The sequence below is a fragment of the Stylophora pistillata genome, chromosome 10 (assembly GCF_964205215.1).
Source record: "Stylophora pistillata chromosome 10, jaStyPist1.2, whole genome shotgun sequence".
NCBI lineage: Eukaryota > Metazoa > Cnidaria > Anthozoa > Scleractinia > Pocilloporidae > Stylophora > Stylophora pistillata.
In genome coordinates this window covers 1,550,795-1,572,894 of record NC_142528.1, presented here as the reverse complement: position 1 = coordinate 1,572,894, position 22,100 = coordinate 1,550,795, and the positions used below count along the sequence as shown (strand labels likewise).

Genomic DNA, 22,100 nt, shown 5'->3' with positions numbered 1-22,100 from the left:
CTTATTAAGCTTTAACTGTAAAACAGTACAAAGTTGATAAAGTCGAGAGATGAGAGCAGGAGAAGAATGCATGAGACAAAGAAACCAAGAGAAAATGGTAGTCCCTTTTACTGTAGAATCTCGTATATCCGATGAAACACAAGAAACGTAGCTTTCAAGTTGTGAAATTTTTATAACTTAAGTCAAATGAAAAACAGAGGTGCACTAACTGACCGCTATGAATCAATATATTGATTTTTATCAAACCGTATTTTCAAACTTTGATTCATTAACTAATCAATCAAGGCAACTAGAAAAAAAGTAATAACTTGTTTTTGTAATGCCTAGAAACAATTAATTCGCAACAAACACATTTCTGATTGCTTGTGGCCTACATCTCATTTCGACTTACATACATGTTAATTACCGCGTTTTCCTCAACCTAACAAGAATGAACATAAGAGCTTACTGAAAATCCTACTCTAGATGTTGACGGTAAACTAACAATAAAGTTTTGCTTAAACTTAAAGATGCCATCACCTTGGCAAATGTAGCCGCTCTCAAAAAAAAGAAAAATATAGAGCCTGCATGACAAGGCTGACAGTCAGCTGAAAAACATTCTTGAATTTGCTATATTTAAAAGACTTAAAAAACGAAAAAACCAAAAGACCTGACTTAACATCAGTTTCTTTGTACAGACTTGTCGTAGTTCCTTGTATTTATTTAATGACCAAAAACCATTTGACGAAATTTCCAGCCTAAGTCTAAAAATCTTTGGCAACTGTATTTGAATTAAGCTAACCTATTAGCTAAAGTAATTCGTGGCTCACCATCACAAAAATTCCAAAATGACAAAAAAGCGGCGGGATCATAACGCATTCATTTATTAACCTTGCCTTGAACATTTGCTCTTGTATTTTTCATTTCAGAATAAAAAGGGCTCAAAAAGATAAACTGAATAAAACAAGTGAAGATAGGCGCGGATCCCACAGTCAATAGCCTCATAGTTTTGGCGACAAATATTGAACAAGTCTGATCCTCTCCATGTGAGCCCGTACTGTGGTCACACTGAAAGCTCTCTTAATCACTGACTCAACGTTAACTATTATCATTTAGCAAGCTCGGCTAGTCAGGAGCCAAACAGTTTTTGGCAGTCAAAAACATGGATATTGTTTTGTAGATGCCCACCTCCTACCTATCAGTGACCCCTTCTTTCCTAATTTTCCTGACTCTTCGCTGCTTTAGGTGTAAAGTGTGACGAGCTCTTAAGTTGATCCTGGAGACTTTGTCCGTCGCTACAAAACTATTTTTATTAATACATCAGGCACTCTAGACTTTGATAAACAGGTGAAAGTTTTAAAAATTCTCACAAAAAGCATTATTTTTGTCCACTGAACTTCAGAGAAGGAAAAAATTTTACAGGTTTTGTAGAAGTTAAATTCCTTAAGGTAAAGATATTTACAAAAAAGACCTATTCCAGCAGATACTGTTTGTAGATCTAAACTTGGAACTTAAAAGCAAACGACTTTAAAATTTAAGGGTTGCGCTGGTTAGTGTACACCTTAAATCCCTTAACAAAAAGTAAATAGATCAAAATCAAATCTTGTGTTTGAAAACTAACAACAATCAGCCTTCAAAACAGAAATCAAAATCAAATCTTTAGTGTGTTTGAAAACTAGCAACAATGACCCTTTAAAACAGAATATCCACTTCACTTTGAGGAACTTGCTACCATGTGCATTTCACTGAAGAAATGTGACAACCACTCGACCATGTTCATTGCTATTATAATAACATTCATTTTGCTGATTTGTCCCAATGTTAAAAGATCCTCCTCCTTCCCCACAAGATTTAGCAATATTCCCACCTCCATTTCCCCCAGAGTAACCACCACCGCCACCAGCTCCGTTGTTCCCTCCACGAAAACCACCGCCACCTCCAAATCCACCCTGATACGCTCCACCCTCTCCTCCCTGGATATATCCTTTACCTCCTTTTCCACCTTGTCCCCCTCCACCCTTTGCAGTCTTTCCATTGCTAAAGAAGCCGCCACCTCCACCACCTACAATGATAAAAACCTAATCGGTGATCTCCTCTATAACACAGTAATTACAAGTTGACTCTTCCATAGCGATTCGTAATATTTTGTTTAAGTTTATTTCTTTATGTTTGGATGTTAATAAAATTTGACGACAAGTCAGCACTACAATGTTGCGTTATACTCGGTTTATTGCAGCTGTTTAGTTTAAATCCTCAATTAGCCGATAGAAATCCTTGTCAACTGTGTATAAACATCATTGTAGAATTTTGAACTTCAGATATTGTGGAGAAAAGAAAAAACTTCAAATTTAGAGTTAACAACTTAAATAAATAAGGTTTTGATTAATCTTATTGTCGTCTTATTATGTGGTGAAATGAACACACTGATGGAATTTTTCTCCTTTCTCCGCTTACCTGGAAGTTGACCACTGGTTTTCCCCCCCATGTCCATTGCTTCCTCCTGACCCCAGTGGCGAGTTGTTCCTAGCATTCCCTGTGGTGCTTATGGACGCATCACATCCTGGATGTTGTTCTGACATCTTTTTAATCCCCCCTCCACCTCCAGCTATGATCAAAGGCGTGTTGCTTCCTCTCACCACAAATGTACCTCCACCACCTCCGGCATTTGAATTGCTCGACGACTTCGATGCACCTCCTTTTTGAACAACAAGTAAACGAATGATCTCGGTTTTTTTCAAATTAAAGTTTCCAATCATCCTTGCCCCTCTTCCTCCGTTCTTGATGACACTGTCCTTCCCGTACCCCCCTGAGGCTCCTATTGCTTCAATTCTGTATTGACCAGTGTGCGGCACAGTCCACAGTTGAATACCGCTGGAGAATGTAACTTGTCCGTCATGGTCCTGACCTGTGTAGTGACTAACGATTGAGGCTGGACCCTTGCCGCCTTCACTCGCATCAAGGGTTGTAAACACAGCTGAAAATCCTGCGTAACAAACACGCAATATTATGAAATTTATCATACTTGCGATGAATTGTCAAATTATATTGCCAATATCGCCAACTGCCATGCTTGAGAAATGATTCCCGCAAATTAAGGGAAATTACATAAAGAAGAAAAAGCTCCTGAAAATTATACGAAGAAAGTTAAACTGCCTTCTTAAGACTTCTTGAATCCTGGAAGAATAACAATGCTTCCCAGACTGCTTCCGCTTCCTTCTCTGAATGAAAGCCATTTCTATTCCCTATTCACAGTATACTGATATGTATCTAGTAACAAATTCATTCCACATTTCCCTGCGTCTGTTCGATAGAAAGATCAGAGACGATGTCAAAATGTAATAAGAACAAAAAGGTGGATCTCGAGGCGCAGCCGGATATGTCACTGAACTTCATTTCTAGTTCTAGAGTAAGGAAAATAAAGCCATTTAAACCAGTTCTTCAATTTTTTTGGTTTTGTTACAATTCTCCTTCAAGAAAAAAGAGAGACAGCTTGATATGTTGCATCTCGTTACCTGTGCATTTAGTCCCATTTCCTTTGAATCCATCTTTACACGTGCACTTGTAAGATCCCAGGGTGTTGTTACACCCAGCATTCACATCACAGCCGTGAGTTCCTTCACTACATTCGTTGGAGTCTTGAACACAAAAAGGCGGGCATATCATGTATATGAGACCCTTTTTTTAGTACCTTCAGATAATAAAGATAAAAGACGGAGTCTCAAAATGTTACATTAATAGTTATTAAATCACCTGAGCAATAAGTTCCATTTCCATGAAATCCATCGTTACACGTGCAGTTGTAAGATCCCAAGGTATTGTTGCACTCAGCATACACATCACATGGGTGTATTCTGTCGGCACACTCGTCTATGTCTAGAATAAAAAAAAGAGGACCATCTAGATCACTTATATTACTTCACAATCTACTTTTGATCAAAGTCACCACAGAAAATGTGAGGACTAGTTACCCGTGTAGTTAGTCCATTTCCATAAAATCCATCTTTACACGTGCACTTGTGAGACCCCAGGGTATTGTTACACTCAGCATTCATATCACAGCTATGTGTTCTGTCAGAACATTCATTGTTATCTGCATCAACAAAAGAAAGTTTATTATTGTATAATAACATAGGTATTATCATAAAAACAGACCACATTATATCTTATAGCAAGTCACCCGCGCAGTTAGTTCCATTTCCTTGAAATCCATCTTTACATGTGCATTTGTAAGATCCCAGTGTATTGTTACAATCAGCATTCACATCACAGTCGTGTGTTCTGTCAGCACATTCGTTTACATCTAGAACACGGAAAGGAATATCATGTAAATTATACCCTTTTTAAGCCCTCTCAGATAACAAAGATGACACACATAGTCTGAATGTGTTACAATTAGTAACCTGTGCAGTTAGTTCCATTTCCTTGAAATCCATCTTTACACGTGCAGTTAAAAGATCCCAAGGTATCTTTACATTCAGCATCTATATCTACAAGAAAAGGACTATCATGTAAATGAAACCTCTTTTGAGCTTTCTCATACAATGTAAATGAAAGACGGTGTATGAAATGTTTCAATGAGTTACCTGTGCAGTTAGTTCCATTTCCATGAAATCCATCTTTACACGAGCAGTTGTAAGATCCATTGGTATTGTTACACTCAGCATTAACATCACAGTCGTGTTTTCCATCAGCGCATTCATCTATGTCTGGAACAAGTAAAAGAATATAATGTAATTGAGATCTTTATTTCAAGTCACCTCAAATGATACAGCCAAAAGACGGAGTTTAAATACATCATAACAAGTCACCTGTGCAGTTGGTTCCATTTCCATGAAATCCATCTCTACACGTGCAACTGAAAGATCCCAGGGTAGTGTTACATTCAGCATTCACATCACAGTCGTGTGTTCTGTCGGCACATTCGTTTAAATCTAGAACATGGAAAGGAATGTAATGTAGTGTGTTGCAAATGAGACCATTTTTTCAGCTTTCTTATACACTGAGAAAGACGACGTATGATATATTGCAAGTGGTGACCTGTGCAGTTAGTTCCATTTCCATGAAATCCATCTTTACACATGCTGTTGTAAGATCCCAGGGTATTGTTACACTCAGCATTAACATCACACACGCGTTTTCCATCAGCACATTCAGCTACGTCTAGAAAAAGAAAAAGAAGACGATTTAAATGAGTCCTGTAATTTTAATTTTAATACGTCACCTAAGATAATGAAGAAGAAAGACAGTCCTCACGAAAACATCAAGATATTCAATAAAAAACTTACCAATGCAATGTGTTCCATTTCCGTGAAATCCATCTTTACACGTGCACTTGTATGATCCCAGGGTATTGTCACAATCAGCATCCAGATCACAGTCGTGTGTTCTGTCAGCACATTCATCTGTGTCTAAAACACGGAAAGTAATATCGTATAAATGAAGCCTTTGTTAAGCTTCCTTATCCTTGCACAATGAAGATGAAAGACGGTGTATGAAATGTTTCAATTAGTTACCTGCGCAGTTTGTTCCATTTCCATGAAATCCCTTTTTACACGTGCATTTGTAAGATCCAAGGGTATTGTTACACTCAGCATTCACATCACAGTCGTGTGTTCTGTTATTACATTCGTCGGTATCTACATCATGGTGACGAACTATAAGTAACTTCACAAATAATTACACCAAAGAAAATAGTTGCCCATCTCTTACCACAGACACTGTAACTCCCTCCTGGCCCTCAAGTGAGAAACTGTGCATCATTTTGATAAGTGGTTTGACAAATCTCTCAAAACGCCAACAGCGAAAGCTATCAAGAGATCAGTCTAACTCAATCAGGCGATGTACCTGAACACGATCGTCCATTGCCAGTGTAACCTTCCTTGCAAGTACAAGAATAGGAGCCCACGGTGTTGATACAATATGCATTGCCGTCACAAGCATTATTTTCATTGATGCATTCATCGTGATCTGGTTAGTGAATAACGAAAGAAAGAAGTCAAAATTTCGTAAACATAAATTTAGCTGAGGAATATTCATACCTTGTGCTAAATTGCAAACCAGGAGTCCTTTTATTATGATTTACCTTCCAAATACATATCACAATTAACCAGAAGTGCCTTCCCAGTGCCAGATGGATCCAGCCAGTAGTTGCTACTTGCAATGTCTTTCCCTTCACTTGCTTTTATCTCACGGCATGAACGTGCTGGTAACTCCGGAATCGAACCCAAAGGAGCTGGTATAGGTACAATTGTTGGAAGTTAAGCACTCATAGGCGTGCAAATCGAAAGGGGAGAGAAAAAGCAAGGTAAGGAAAGAGAGAAAAAAAAGAGGAAAGCAAGGCCCTTCTCTCCTTAGCCCCCCGTTAAGAGCGTCAAGTTTTTTTATTTTCTCCCTGACCGTAAGATTCTTGTAGCACTTTAAAAAGCAAATATACCAACAATCACTTAAGTACACTGCATGATCGAAATATTTATAATTCATATTATAGAGTATCGGCTGAGTGCTTACCTCTTCCGTTCAAACAGCGAATGTAAAACCACGCAGGGTATGTGCGGAAATTCTCAGGCCGTGCGTCCTTTGTACGGTTGTTTAATTCACAGATCTGTTCTTTTCTGTTGAAATTATAGCTTTGGCATGTAACTTCCCTTTCACATAAAATATCACAGCTATGAGGAGCTGCTACTGTCATTCTCTTGGAAACGAAACCTTTGAGAGTCATGCCGCCAATGTCAACTTCTGTCCTGCATTGTTCCTCAGCTGTTACAAGGTTGGTGAACGAAACACAGATATGAAAATAACGAAATATCCGCAGCAACGAAAACCACTTAGAGATACACTTATTTTAAACAAACATTTTTTCTTAGGCCTGACTAAGAACCGAGGACTGAAACTACCCTACGGAAGTTAACCCGGATTTCAACGTCAATGAAGTGCTTAATGTTTCTCCCAAGCGTTCTTTTAAAATCGTCAAAAAGAAGAATTTTCATGCTTACCCACGGGGCAATCTGTTTGCCTTATTATTGAGAGCCACTTTGCTTGCCTTGCATACCGAGTAGAGTCAGGAGGCTGATGGCTTTTTCGATCAGGATGACAGCAGAAACAAAACAGGTTTTAATAAAACCGTTTCCGCTTTCAATTAGCAACCCTGGTTATTTCATTATTACGGTAAAATGAATGTTCAATTCTGTAAAATAAACTCTAACCTTTGTGTACCCCAATAACCATTTGCCCTAAGATTTCATTCGTTTTCTATCTTCCTATTCCAAAAAATGTTTTGTAAAATGACCTTAAAAGTGCACGAACTTCTTTAAAATGTTTAGGTTGTCTCATCATGTACCACTTCATGGAGAAAACGTATTTAGATGAAATAATTTATCATATTAAATACTAGGAGAAGAAACTTGTTCAGATATTTCATTCAGGGCCTAGTTATGTCAATAAAAATAGTAAAAAGAAAGGAAAATGCTTTAGCAAACTTCGAAATATTACTTTAGGCACGAGCAAGGACAAGAGTTTTGGTAAATCTCACCTTGTCCACGTGGTGTTAGTAAAGTCAAAACGTTGAGAACGAAGCAGTAGGGAACGAACACCATGTTCTCAGAAAATGACCGTTATTCGAACAACCACATTAAGGTTTTCAACCTAAATGGGGACATCAGTGAAACAGCTGAAGTTTAGTATGCCTTCAAATACACCACTCTCTTTGTTTGATCAGGAAGCTTTCAGAGGTTTTAACAACTGAATAAGACCCTCTGGGATGTAATTTGGATATATCATCTAGGTCGGAATTGACCACCGTGAAGAGTTAAAAAGCTGACGTTTCGAGCGTTAGCCCTTCGTCAGAGCCAATGAGGAAGGGCTAACGCTCGAAACGCCACCTTTTTCAAAAACCCTTCACGGTGGCCAATTTACAATTTCAACTTAGTTGATAGAACCAAATTACCTTGTTACCCCTACCGACGCAGCACCACAGTTTCTTTAGAAACTTTCACCCTTTATTCCTCTGGGATGTAGTTGGTTGGTGAAACTGGATTATACATAATGTGAATTAATGGCCTTCAATTTCAATTTATGGAGAAGATATCCTTCATGTGTTTTTCTAGTTTGGTTTACTAAATTATGTCCGCATGAGTACATCGTTAGAGCCAGCTACTTGAAGACTGTTTAGCAACTATTAAGATGCTCTCCTCGTGCGCCCAAACTTGATAAAAAAAATAAAAATTTATCAATTTCTTTCGGCAGGGAATCGTCACCAAGCCAATCACTCGTTTCAAACTTAGTAAATGAATAATAAAAAATATCTATGAGAACAGGCTTATTATACAACTGTCCAATATTATTGCAGTAAATATTGCAGAGTGCTTTCTTTTAAGCTTAAGTTAAGATCTTATTGGATGACAATCCCCGTTCAGGCTTCCGACTCATGAAGGCTGTTTTAAACCTTGTAAACGGATAATTAAACATATCTGCAAGGATGAGCTATTATGGAACACGCAGGACCATCTCAAAAAGAAAAAAAAACAGTACTAGTTATGCTTTACCTAATTTAAGTTCTGCAAAGGAGACATAATGAGTCAAAAATTTCCCTTTATAGGCATCTAAGCGATAACTCACTTAAACGAATAAACTATCCGCCACATTACGTCTATTGTCGTTGAGTAGAAGCGTTTTATACTAACGATGAGAGAATAAAAATCCCAATTAGAAGAAGAATGCTTTTATGCACGAAAAAAAGATATCAACTAGTGCAGTAAAAAACTTTAAAATTGAATAGAAACAAAAGATAAACAGCCTGGTGTTTTTATTGTAGCCAGTGAAAAACCTAGAAATATTTTTATGAACTTCCTGGTTACAATTTTGAGGCACGACGACACGTACTCGTTTGCAGTATTTTTAGGCCCTAAGCCGTCCCCTAAGCCCTTTTTGAAAGCGCTACAATTTCATATTATTTTCAAGACAAAGCTTTAAAGTAATAACGTGATTAAAAGAATACAATACATTAGTACAGCATTTTTTTTTGCTGAAATAGCTTTCTGTAAAATTTTACATACAAAATGTTTTTACAAATACAAAAAAACATAACGATAACCGAATAAATTCGCAGAAAGCACTGACTGACAGAAAAACATTTGAATCATTTTATTCTTAAATGTGTATCAATTGAAATGCTAATGAATAAGTAGGACTGACCTCACAGAAGTTCTTCTATATAATGATTAACTAGTCCTCATTCCTTTCAAGTTATTCAATGACCAACTGCAAGCACTACTCATTACATTTTCCAACGTAAGTCTGAAAAATCTTGACAGCCCTATTTACATTAAACTAAGCTATATGAGAAAGTAATTTGTGGGGAAAATGGTCTCTACCCTTAGAAAATATTCAATATTACGAAAAAAAATTTTTAACACAAACCTTTCAAAGTCTCCGGACACTAAGGTCAGATACTTGACATGGAGGTATTTAGATACACGGGAGGGTAGTAGCCTCCACCCTCCCCCCCGCTCCGTAATTCTTTTTTCTTTTATCGCTTTGTCATTTGTAATTTTGGCCTTACCTTGACAGTCACTACAAAAAAACAATTAAAATACATCTCTGACTTCAAACTTTGCCTGACAGATGGAAGTATAAAAAATGCTTTCAATAGACGATCGTTTGCGTCCACTGAACTAAAGAGATGAACGCGAAACACCTGCACAGGAAAGTCGGATGAATTGTTCAGAACAGGAAAGAAAAGAGCCGGAAAATAAAGGACTTAAGATCCACAGGTTGCGCTGGTTAACCTACACCTTAAAACCCTTACTGAGTCTAAAGAAGAAACAAATGGTTGTTTCACTCTTCAGTGTAAAAACAGTCATCCTTCAAAACAGAATCACCGCTACACGTTGAGGAGAGTGCTTTTACCTGCATCTTAATGAAGAAATGTGATGATCACTCGACCATTTTCACCGCTATTATAACAACATTTATTTTTCTGATTTGTCCCATTGTTAAAAGATCCACCCCCTCCCCCACAGGAATTGTATATTTGCACTCCCACTCCCCCCAGAATAACCTCCACCGCCCCCAGGTCCCTTAACGCCTCCACGAAAACCACCGCCACCTTCAAACCCACCTCCATACTCCCCACCCACTCCCCCCTTAACATATCCATCGCCTCCTTTCCCCCCTCCTTGAGCAGAAGACGTGTTTCCATCACTGAAGAAGCCGCCGCCACCACCACCTACATTAATAAAAAAAATATATCAGGGGTCTCTCACAAATAGCACCTATTTGATGATTTCCCACATTTGTCGGTAATGTCGCAATGTGATTGGCCAATTTGACGTTGTCGATACGGGTACAGACAACGCTGCTGGCGTCAACGTGTCACACAACGTGTCATACACTGAAAAAATGGTTTCATTTGACGTCGATATTAAACCGACAGTGGTTTAGCGTGGTCTGTGCTCTCATCGATCATGATATTCATAATTACAGTGGTCAAAATTTGGTGTGGACTCGCTTGGCTGCACCTCGTGAGTCCATGACATTTTGATCACTGTGATGACATATATCGTTGTCGATAATAGTGTATGAAGACCACGCTAGACCACCGTCGATTTGTTAAATTTACTTTTAAGTGATTAATAACGACTCACATTTTTGGCAGATAACTTTATTTCGTAAGGTTTGGATGTTTATCTGAGAAAGCTGTTGGATATCGGTAATATAAATAACTTATGAGAACAAGTCAAGGCTACAATCCCAGAACAGTTAACGTTTAATCCAAATTTGCAACTAGCTAACAGGCTAACTGTTCCAGTGTCAGCTCCTCTGTCAGAGATTAATTAACAGAAAGTAATGCTCTACCGATTCGGGTTTAGTTATTGCTGCAAAATCCAACTCCATCACTGGGTTAAAAATACTGATGGATGCCAAAAAAATCTCAGTAATTATGAGAAAGAAATTATCCGCTTATCTGAATTTTGACCATAGACATTTCCTCCCTGTCCATTTTTTCCTCCCGGTTGTGAACGGGTCCCTGCATTCCCTGTTGTGTTTATGGACGCATCACATCCTGGATGTTGTTCTGTCATTTTTCTAATCTCCCCTCCTCCTCCAGCAATGATCAAAGATGTGTTGTTTCCTCTCACCACAAATGTACCTCCGCCACCTCCGCCAGTTTTTTCTTTGGTAGCTCCTTCCTGACCAACAAGAATACGAATGATCCCATTTTTGGTCAGGGTAAAGTTTTCAATCATCCGTGCCCCTCTTCCTCCTTTTTTGGGGACGCCGTCCTCGCTGTACCCCCCTGAGGCTCTTATTGCTTCTATTCTGTATTCACCAGTGTGTGGCACAGTCCACAACTGAATACCGCTGGACAGTGTAACTTGTCCGTCGTGATCCTGACCTGTCTAGTGGCTACCAATCAAGTCTGGACCCTTCCTTCCATTCTTACAAAAGATTTGTAAACACAGCTGTAAATCCTTTGTAATAAACGCGCAAAAGGAGTGAAGTTTTCATTTCAGTAGAAGTTTGTCAAAATTACCATTGGTATTTCCAATATTACCAGTTTATTACACGACTCGGGCAGTCAGAGGGCCAATAACTAAAATCAACCAATGAAAATGCTCTATTGCCGGTCGAATATTCTCTAAGTATTGGACCGGGTACTGTCCCCAATGGTCCCGAATGATACCCCACTTGTGTCCCTTTGAACTTCAGTCGTATAATAAATCTCTTATTAACCAAGCTTGCTCGGGGCCCGTACTGGAAGAATATCGGCTCTCGGTCTTTTTTGTAGGGACCTCGCTGCGCTCGGTCCGTACTGTCACTGAAGACCTCGGGCCGATATTCTCCCAGTACGGCCCTTGCGCTTGGTTAACAAGATATATATATTATAGCATTCTTTTAACAGAGTCAAAGTGCGTCCATAAGTCTTCTACCGACCTGTAAGAACAAATAGGTTTCCCTTTTCTTTCTTTGCCATAAAAGACTACATCCCTTGAGAACAAGGAGACTGCTTATCTTACTGCCGCACTGGAATTTACTCCGCCAGGTAAGCCTCTTATGCCTTAGCTGTTATTTAGCAGCAAAACAAGCGTAATTGAAATAGGGTTGATTTTATATAATTCTGTTTCAGTAACATTTTCTTTGATTGAAATTCTCCATATCGCCATTGTTGTTGCCGTTGTAAACAATTGACCTTCATAAAATGAATGTATTTACCAGTGCAGTGTGTTCCGTTTCCATAAAAACCTGCGTCTTTAGACGTGCACTTGTAAGATCCCAGGGTATTGTTACACTCAGCATTCACATTACAGTCGTGTGTTCTGTCAGCACATTCATCTAGATCTAGAACAAGAAAAAGAAGACCATTTAAGTCCGTACAGTTATTTTTGTGCCTTTCTATAGGTCACCTCAAAGAATAAGTAACACTTAGTCACCTGCCCACTTAGTTCCATTTCCATCAAATCCATCTTTACACGTGCAGTTGTAAGATCTAAAGGTATTGTTACACTTTGCATTCACATCACAGTCTTGTGCTCTATCAGCACACTCATCCATATCTAAAACACGAAAAGGAATATGATGAAATTGAGACCTTTTTGTTAAGCCCCTTGAGATAATAACGATCAAAACTAGAGTATGAATACGTTACACTTGGTTACCTGTATAGTTAGTTCCATTTCCTTGAAATCCATCTTTACACGTGGAGTTGTAAGATCCCAGGGTATTGTTACAATCAGCATTTACATCACAGTTGTGTTTCCTTTGGGCACATTCGTCAGCATCTACATAATCACAAACATTATTAGATGTGTATTATACCTTACCTTTAAATGAAATTTTACCTTCAGACCTGAAAATTATTACTCGACCAAAAACATTTACCTCTCGGGCTCCTACGTTCAATCCCGTAGACCTTACGAATAAGTGCACCTATGGACACTTTTGCAATTAATAACCACGGACACGGTGACCCCTTCTCCTCCCCCCCCCCCCTTCCTCCCTCTAGCGAATAAGTCATTTTGATCAGTAATTAGACTGCTCTCTCAATAAGCCAACAGCATAGCATCAGAAACTCCATCTAAATAAATGGTGATGTACCTGAACAAAAGCGTCCATTGCCAGTGTAACCTTCCTTGCAAGTACAGTGATAGGAACCCCTGGGGTTGGTACAGTATGCATTGACGTCACAAACCTTGTGTCCACTGATGCATTCGTCAGAATCTTGTTGATGAAGGAAAACAAAGAAGTAAAATCTCATAAACATTTTTTATCAGGGAAACAGTACATTGTACTTAATTGACAATCATGGCCACACAACACAACAGAATTTTAATATTTTCTTTCAATTTCTTTCAATAGCGCAAATAATTTGCATGCTATTTCAGTTTGAAAAAAAGCGCTAATTTTCCTTCTGTGATACAGTTTATGGTCACCGATGGCTTGTAGCTTGCGTCTTCATCGGCCGGATTTGTCAACTGGTTTGGCGGCTCAGATTTCAACACCTGTCAAGTACTGACTTCTCTCAAAATCGTTAAAAGGGAGAATTTTCGAGCAGGATATAACCTACTTACCCACAGAACAATCTGTTTTTCTCATTAATAAGAGCCACTTTGCTTACCTTACATACCAAGTACTGACAGCTGCCTATTGACTTTTTTCTATCGGGATGACAGCAGAAACGACAGAGTTCCGTTTCCCAATTCAATTCGTTATCATATTATTTTCAAATCCCTTGTTATTTTACTTTTAATGGAAAAGTGAAAGTTTAGTATTTTCCAGCTACAGGCTGTATTGTCCAAAATTATCAGCCAGTGTCTTATTTCTAAAATCTCCAAACTAGTTACATTTTGCTTCAGAAGAGGCTATTTTGAGGATCGTCCCCGTTGGGCATTATTGAGCCATCGAGCGGGATCCAAAAGTCGAAAATGGAGTTTATGGATACCGTTGTAGAAACAGAAATTGTTTCTCCCCCTTTGGTTGCTAAAAGCCATATTACCCTTACATTATATCCTTTGTAGTCTTCTCATTTCCATGACATGTGTCGTAAAATAACTTCAAAATATGTGAACATCTACCGAAATCTGTACGAGCTTATCTTATTGCAGTCCAAGGGGAAAACATTTTTAGATTAAATAATTCATATATCCAATACTAGTAGAATAAGTTCGCTTGAATATTTCAAGGCTTAGTTGTGTAAATAAAGATAGAAAAAAAAGGAACATAATGCTTTCGCAAACTTTGGAATGGTAATTAGACGTGACCAAGGAAACAGCTCTTAGAAGGAAAATCTCACCTTGTCCTTCTGGTATCAGGGAAGCTAAAACAGTAGAATACATGTACCATGTTCTCCCGTTATAATTCGAAACACCACAGTAAGGTTTTCTACTTTGAGGAGCACCTCAGATAATTATAAATTGGGACAGCTGAAGTTTAATCTACGTTCAAATACGCGACCCTATTTATTTAATTATGGTGTAAGGCTTTCAGTGGTTGTCAGAATTGATCATAAATTAGTTCCACTGGGATGCAGTTGGTTCGTGAAACTCGATTATTCTTAATGTGTATTAATGGCCTTTTATTTCAATTTGTAGTGGAAGATGTCCTCTTTGTATTTTTCTAGTTTGGCTTAAGTAATCCGAATAACCCTCTAAGCGATACATGACAGGAATCAGTAAACGAGCCGCCACATCACATTTCTGGTTTTTAAGTTGGCGCATTTTACAGATATCAGTAATGATGACCACGCACGAGATTACTGCGTGATGGATGTCCTCCCCTTGGGTGGGATGGGTGAGATTTATTGGGTGGACTACTCGCATGGATCGCATATGTTCCGTTCTTGTCCTACCCTACTGCGATAATGCAGTGAAAAATGGTTAGAAAAACGCCCCATATGGGAAAAGAACTGTACGTCAACAACTGTAAATTAAACCTTTTAAGGTTAAACTACAAAGAAGCGGTATATTTCAGCTACACTGCTCAACAGACACTAATATATTGAACCATTAGGTTTATTTTGCATGTTTCGGCCGAGCACCAGCGTACAATAATGAAGGAACACATACTCAAAACCATTGCATTTTCAGTAATCGTTATCAAAGCACACGACAAAAAGACATACCGAGAGCTTAGCAACCACTAACAAACATCGTGGTTAGAACGGTGGCCAGAAAAGACCTGCTGTAAAAAACCCCGTAGGGAAAAAGAGACAGGAAATCTGGGTAGGAACCAGGCACAAGCTCACGCAACCTTCCTACTAGGCTATATGCATACTTACAATAAACAAGTAAATAAATAAACTTAGCAATAGCTGAGAAGGTGTCGGTCTAGAATGACTGCCCACGTGCAATCACAAGCTTTAATACTCGTATCACTATACCCATAATGCATCTATACTCAAGGACCCAGGCCCTTGCCCTGTTACTCTCGTACCGCAGAAATATTTAATTTCCGGCTTATTCGTTGGCACTCAAACGCCAGAAATTCCATTTTTCTCGAGGAAAGGCATCCTGGTTGATTTGATAAAACAAAGCAAATAGAAACAGAAAGTAGCCCTTTCTCATACAGCCAGGTGCCTTTACTGTAAGTTGATGAAAATCCACGGAAAGAAATTATGTCCCAAGTTCCTTAGATTGCTTTAATGAAACTTTTGCAAATCTTTTTTAGACTGTCTTCGGGTCTTTTATTAATTTCAGGCAAATTTCTTATTGGCACATCCTCTCCTACTGCGTGGGAATGGTATGAAAAGTTAATCGAGAGACAAACTGCCTGTTATAGGAACAGCCGTGAACGGAAAAGTTAAAAAAAAAGTCTTGATCTTCACAATCATATTGGCCATAGCTTTTGAGCTGACACTACTTTCTCTTTCTTTCTACGAAAACGCGCCACTTTGATGATCATGACAGTCAGTGTCATATTTGCAATTTGTTGGGGAGCAGAGTCAGTTGAATACGTGTTAAGATTCCTAACGACTCTCAACATCACGTTTGTCCATATTACTATCGTTGACATGATGGTGTTGCTTAATTCAGCTGTCAACCCCTTCGTGTATGCTCTCCTGAACCATCAGTTTAGACAAAAGAGCAGGGGAGTGATGTGCTGCACGAGTTCTGTGATAAAACCCAGGCCTCGGGCTGAAACTGGAACAGAGGAAAGTGTTGCCAATGAGACTAAGCTTTCGGTTTTTAAACAGCAGACGACACATGAGAGTCTGGATGGGGTTAACTGACAACTGACAAATGGCCAAAATTTTAACTGACAACTGACAAATCGCTGAAAATCTAACTGACGACTGACATTTGTGGTGGGCTTTTACTGATAGCTTACAAAAGACCGGATCGCCCTAAATATCCTAAAAACTGGAACTACATATCACTAGGAGTACGCCAGATCCCTGGTCTAACAGAATTGTCCAGCAAATATGGCCTAGGAGATTTTGATGTTGAACTTTACCACATGGCTCGAATTTCCTCAAGCTTAGAAGTTGAACTACTTCTCAAGAACAACTCGAGGTCTTAAGCTTGTTAAGAAATCAAAATACTTTGAATTTGAAGACAGGCTAGGATAGCGTTCATTGACTCAGGAGACTCTGAACGCAAGTTCGTGGCATCTGTTCTGTAGAGAAGACTTTACTCGTATCGAATGTTGCTACAGGTTGCTTTAAAGTAGCATCGGGACTCACTGGTACTGTGTCGTTCTTACAGTCCTTGGAAGTCTCTAGAGCAGGTTTTGGTCTCAGAACCCAAAGCATAGAGAAAGCACACATGTCTCTTCAAGATACCGCAGACAAAGTATCGTATGCAAATGACAACATCGCAAAGACCGTTTCTGAGGTGAAACAACGGTATAGTATAAAGGAAACCACAGCAACCAATGACCCTAAATAAACTTTGTCTAATAAAGCTCGAGTCTCACTAAAACTTCTCGAAGGAATACGCCGCCTGCACAACAGCATAGTTTCAATTAGCAACGATAATCTCGAAGACATTGAATTGTGCACGTTGCTCACAACAGCTGTGGAGAATCCACAGGCAATTTCCTATTTTAAGCATGAGACTTTCACCGCATTGTTCTCAAGACTTTGGGACAATTACCAAGGAGTCGCTGAAGAGAGTAACAAAATGAGCAGCCAAGTACTTTACTCATGAAAAATCCCACTATTCTGTCCCTCAGACGACGGAGTTTGCAAATGTCAATTTTATGCGACCTCTGCCTTCAGAAGAAATCAACTCCGAGACTGAAAGTGTTATGAAAGAATTTGCGGAGAAGTAACGTCCCTCGCCGGAGGCAAAGGACAGTTCGGGTGGAAACTACGAAGGACAAGGAAGGGGCTTTATCCCCGGCCGTCTACACGAAGCAACAAAATTCCACCAAAGTGGACCTGTTAGCCGGGTTAGGGAACGATTTTCAGCCAGTAGGGCTCAGCAGCGACAAAGGAGCTGACTGCATCGTTGAAGTGGAAGTTGCTGAGGTGCAAACATATGCAGACTAATATCACACGGACTCAGAAGACGACCAATTCGCGCCCATTTTCGCTTGGATTTCTAAAATAAGCTTACAGTAGATATCTCTAATAACCTAATTGGAAAGTAGACAAAGGAACATTCCTTTCCGCCAGAATATTTCATCGGAGTCAATCGCAATCGACGCATTATAAAACAAAACATAAAAACATAATATTGTGCTTGAGGACTCTTCAAAAGTTTGTTTACCTTCTGAAGATCTTCTTCCTAACAATTTGACCGGCTAAGACGGTTGAAAAGAAATGTTTCAATTTTGCACACGGGCCTACAGAAGTTTGTGTGCAGAAATGTGATAATTTAACTTAAACACCCTTCAAACAAAGACTGAAAGTCACTTGGGATATCTTGGAACTACTTTATTCCAGAATTGAGAAAAAGGAGCTCTTACTTAATCAATTTTCGACCTAATTTTTGAATTTATGCTATGTGCAGTTTTTGGCCAAACATAGTGTCGGAAAGTAATAGTAAACTCGCCAAGTTGATTATTAACAGTCATTTAACTGACAACTGACAAATGGCCTAAAATCAACTGAGAACTGACAAATGGCCGAAATTTTAACTGACAACTGATATTTGTATCCCCCCATCCAGACCCTTACACATGACTCAGGAGCCATTACGTTGGTTAATCTTTCGCTTCAGAGAAAGATCGCTAAGCGAGGAATCTTGTTGTTGTTTACAGCATCTATGGATCATCGTGAGACCAAATTGAAAATCTTGTGAGCCTAGTCAAGTGTTTTATCCCTTTTATCATCTGAAAGAAAGCTATCGTTTCATTTAATGAGCAAAATTTGAGCAGTCCTAGAGCATCAATATTATCTGTAAAGTGCATTAGAACCTGTAAGTACTGAAATGTTGCAATTTCACAGTCGATAAAAACATAAATCAAAATGCATGGCTAGAAAAAAAATATCACTTAGCGAAAAAATCTAGTAGATGGCAAATCACTTATGCAAGGATAGATATAAGCTAATTATTTGTTATCCTTCTATACGGAATTCAATATATTTGTATTAACGGACGTAACCCCAACTGCATGCAGCAGCTTTTGGAATAACATAATCGTTGCATTCGCAGGCATTGCATCAAGCAGAGATTTTTCTAGCGAAAAGTAGTTTTCTTGCTAAAATATTTTTACAAGTACAGTATAGACTGAACTTGTAAACAATGTGATATAAGATAAGTTGTTGACAGTCAAATTTACTGTATTTTGCGCATTTCTAAAGGCTGTGCGATTTATTGAAGGACAACATCAGAAGTCTTCCTGTAGACTAATGGCAAATGCGGGTTTTAAAGTCGAAGGTCATCTAAAAGTGAATCACAGAATAAGAAACGAGAGCACGTGATCAGGGCTGAATTAATAAGTAACTATAGCAGATGCTTGTATTATTCTGCGATTGGACTGTATCCAATACCTCAAGACACGCAACGTGTGAATTTCTCTAAAAATCATACGTGTAACGAAACCAGGACCCTCGCTTGTCTACCGTCCTCCATTGTAGAGATAATTCCATATTGTCATGATTAAGAGAATGATCAAATAGCATCTTAGGGCTACCAGTCTCGCGTTTAGTTCTAAACACCCACTAGTTGAAATTGAATGAACTTGAACTTAAATAAGTTCGTTTACTCGTAATTTAGAATCAGTCTTTTAAACATAAAGTTGTTTCGAAAAAATGATGATTATCTTACTTAATATCTTCTTAATAACCATTTTGACCTTTTTGAGTTCGCTCTTTGATTCCAAAGGATTCCGATAAATTATTTACTGGTGAACCTAGCTATTTCCGATATCCTGTTTGCAATACTCATCACACCAAGGATTGTCCTTAGCTTCAATATAACTCACCCGGTTGGAAATGCAGGCTCAGTTCTTTGCAAGTTGGTGACAGGTGGGAATCTGGCTTGGCTTCCTGGAACTACCTCAGTTGTTACTTTGGTGGCGATTGCTGTTGCACGATATTATACTATGCTTTATCCACTGGATCCAAATAAAAAACTAACCCTCCGTATGCTTGAGGTGAGTCAAAGCATTACCCGTCGACCTACCAAGTGAACGGGCTGACTACTCTCTCTCGCAGGCTATTCAGGATAAATTATGAGGGGTTAAGTTCTACCAGCATGTTTGTCTGTTCTAATGTGCAATTTATGTTATACTTGATGAGCTTACAGTTGTTACTAAAAGTGAATCGAAATCAAGCGATATTTGTTTATTTAAAATCTTTTTCATTCGTGAACTCAAATGGGGTTACATCTGGACTACGTACCTTAGTACACTGGGACTCACGGTCATTCCTTACACATTTACGTTCATATATACATTGGACTAGATCATTAATTATAACATAACCAAAGTAAAGCGCGCGCTCTGATTGGTCAATTCAGCGTCCCCCATTTGCCCATGGGTGTACCCTGCTGACGTGAGCAAATGCAAAGACTATTTTTCCGCGCGCGCTTGTATTTTCTGCTCACGTAAGATTTGTTAAATAAAAGGGAACTCTTTAGCTACAATGTATCAATGTCATGTTATAAAACAAATGGTAAACACCACAGCGCACACTATTGAGTTATGGCTGCACTTGGGAGGTTTGCTAAGCACTCAAGAAGCTAGAGTCGCTCGAGGCGATACGCTTCTTTCGTGCTTAGCAACCTCCCGCGTGCATCCATAACTCAATAGTGTACGCTGTGGTGTTTACCATTTGTTAAAAATTTCGCAGAATGATACAAACAAGGGATACTTCATTTCTGCATTTGAAAGAAAACAAATTGATTCAAGGAGTAGAAGAGGTCGGAATTTGATTCTATGAGTATTCATGACCGCTGTGGAGATGTAAATTAAATAAATCAGTGAATAAAAACAACTGGGATGAAAGTATTCCCTTTGAAATTAAGGATTGAAATACTTCCAATCCTCCTTTTAGGTGATCATCCTTAGTTCCTGGGTGTTCTCAGTAATTTTCAACCTACCAAAATATTTTGCCCGTACCTTTGATGACAAGAAAAAACACTGTGTGCAAACCTGGGCTAAAGAGTGGATGATCACAGCTTATTGCTTATCCTGGTTGGTCCTGGTCGTGGTTGCTGTTGGCATAATGATTTTGTTATACTCTAAAGTAGTGTACACACTATGGTACAAAGCTGATGATGGTAACCATCTAAACTATCAACAACGAGTGAGCTCCTAATTACCGCAAGTTATATTTGGAATAGTCAAACCAATAAGCTTAGCTTAGGCCTTAGTTATCATCATAAGATGGTTCTCAAGGAAAACAAAATTAGCTGAGTTTTCATAATTCGGCACAAAAGCTCGAAGAACCTGAATGACAAGCCTATTGATACAATTATCGTCCTTGCAATTAACAGAAAAAAAAAACCTAATTGGCTGATCAGGATTAAGGCGGCTATTGACAGTTGTACAGGAAAGCTTCTCAGCTGAAATTTTTCTCAGACTATTCACAGAGTGTGTTGAAGGTGAGGAAACGCATCACGTTGATGGTCATAACAGTCAGTGTCATATTTGCAGTTTGTTGGGGAGCAGAGTCAGTAGAATACGTCTTACGATTTCTCACGAGTCTGAAAATCAGCTTCGTCCACATAGCCACCGTTGACATGATGGTGTTGGTTCAATTCAGCTGTGAACCCCTTTGTTTATTCCCTCCTAAACCATCAGTTCAGAAAGAAGATCAAGGGAGTAATGCGTTGCACGAGTCCTGTGGTGGCAGTCAAGCCTCGGAGCGGGACTGGCACTGATGAGAAAGGTTTTGCTGACGAAAATAAAGCATTTTAAAAAGTACAGCGCAGACCAAAAAAAAGAAGTAGAACATACAGAAACTTCTTAAATGAGTTCTATTCAAACAGGTGAAACTTTCTGAGTTATCTTTTAAAATATGGGTAAAAATGGTTCGGTAATGTGGTAAAGTTTAAATTCTAGGAATGGTCATAAGTGGGTTATTATCGGTAAATAGAAAATAGATCAGCTGTATTTGCCAGCAGCAAAGGGAAAAGATTGTACAAAACTCAATAAAAACTTAACACGTGTCAAATTCGATAACACTTTATGGGACAAAGCCTCTTTTTGGTTAATCATATCTTGAACTGTTCCCTTTTGTAATTGAAGGGGTTGTAATTGTAATTGTAACTGATCATTCTCCGGTGGTACCAAAAACTTATGAATAATCAGGTCAAGGCGAAGATAAAACGGATGTTGATCTGTGATAATCCCACAATGCCACGGATTCATGCCACTGAAAACCCCAGATGATTCAACTTAGCAACCAACCAACAACATCGACACCCATATTATCAATCTATTAAAATGTTTCTTTGAATGAAAATGGCGTCATGCCAAAAAGGATAAAAGTCAGAGCTCCACTGATCCATATTTAGCACAGCATTCGATCTGGCAATTCTTGGTTTTGTAGGCTACTTTCCCTCTTGTTCCCTCGAATCCCAGTTTAATTTCAAAGCAGCACGAGATAATGTAATTTAGGTGTAAATTAATAAAGAAGACTAAGACTACCATGTCCTAAAACCATATTATACGCCATAGTGATTCGTTAAATTTCTTAACTCTGATGCCGGAGGAATATCTCTTATCAAAGGGTC

General features: G+C 38.8%; 3 pseudogenes; 2 read left to right on the top strand and 1 right to left on the bottom strand.

Moving 5' to 3' along the window:
• Positions 1-16,201, top strand: part of LOC148721265 (QRFP-like peptide receptor) — a 108,412-nt pseudogene extending 92,211 nt beyond the window's left edge.
• Positions 209-6,717, bottom strand: LOC148721266 (uncharacterized; annotated as a pseudogene).
• Positions 16,202-16,736: 535 nt separating the features above from the next.
• On the top strand, positions 16,737-21,282 carry LOC148721264 (QRFP-like peptide receptor; annotated as a pseudogene).
• Positions 21,283-22,100: the final 818 nt, after the last annotated feature.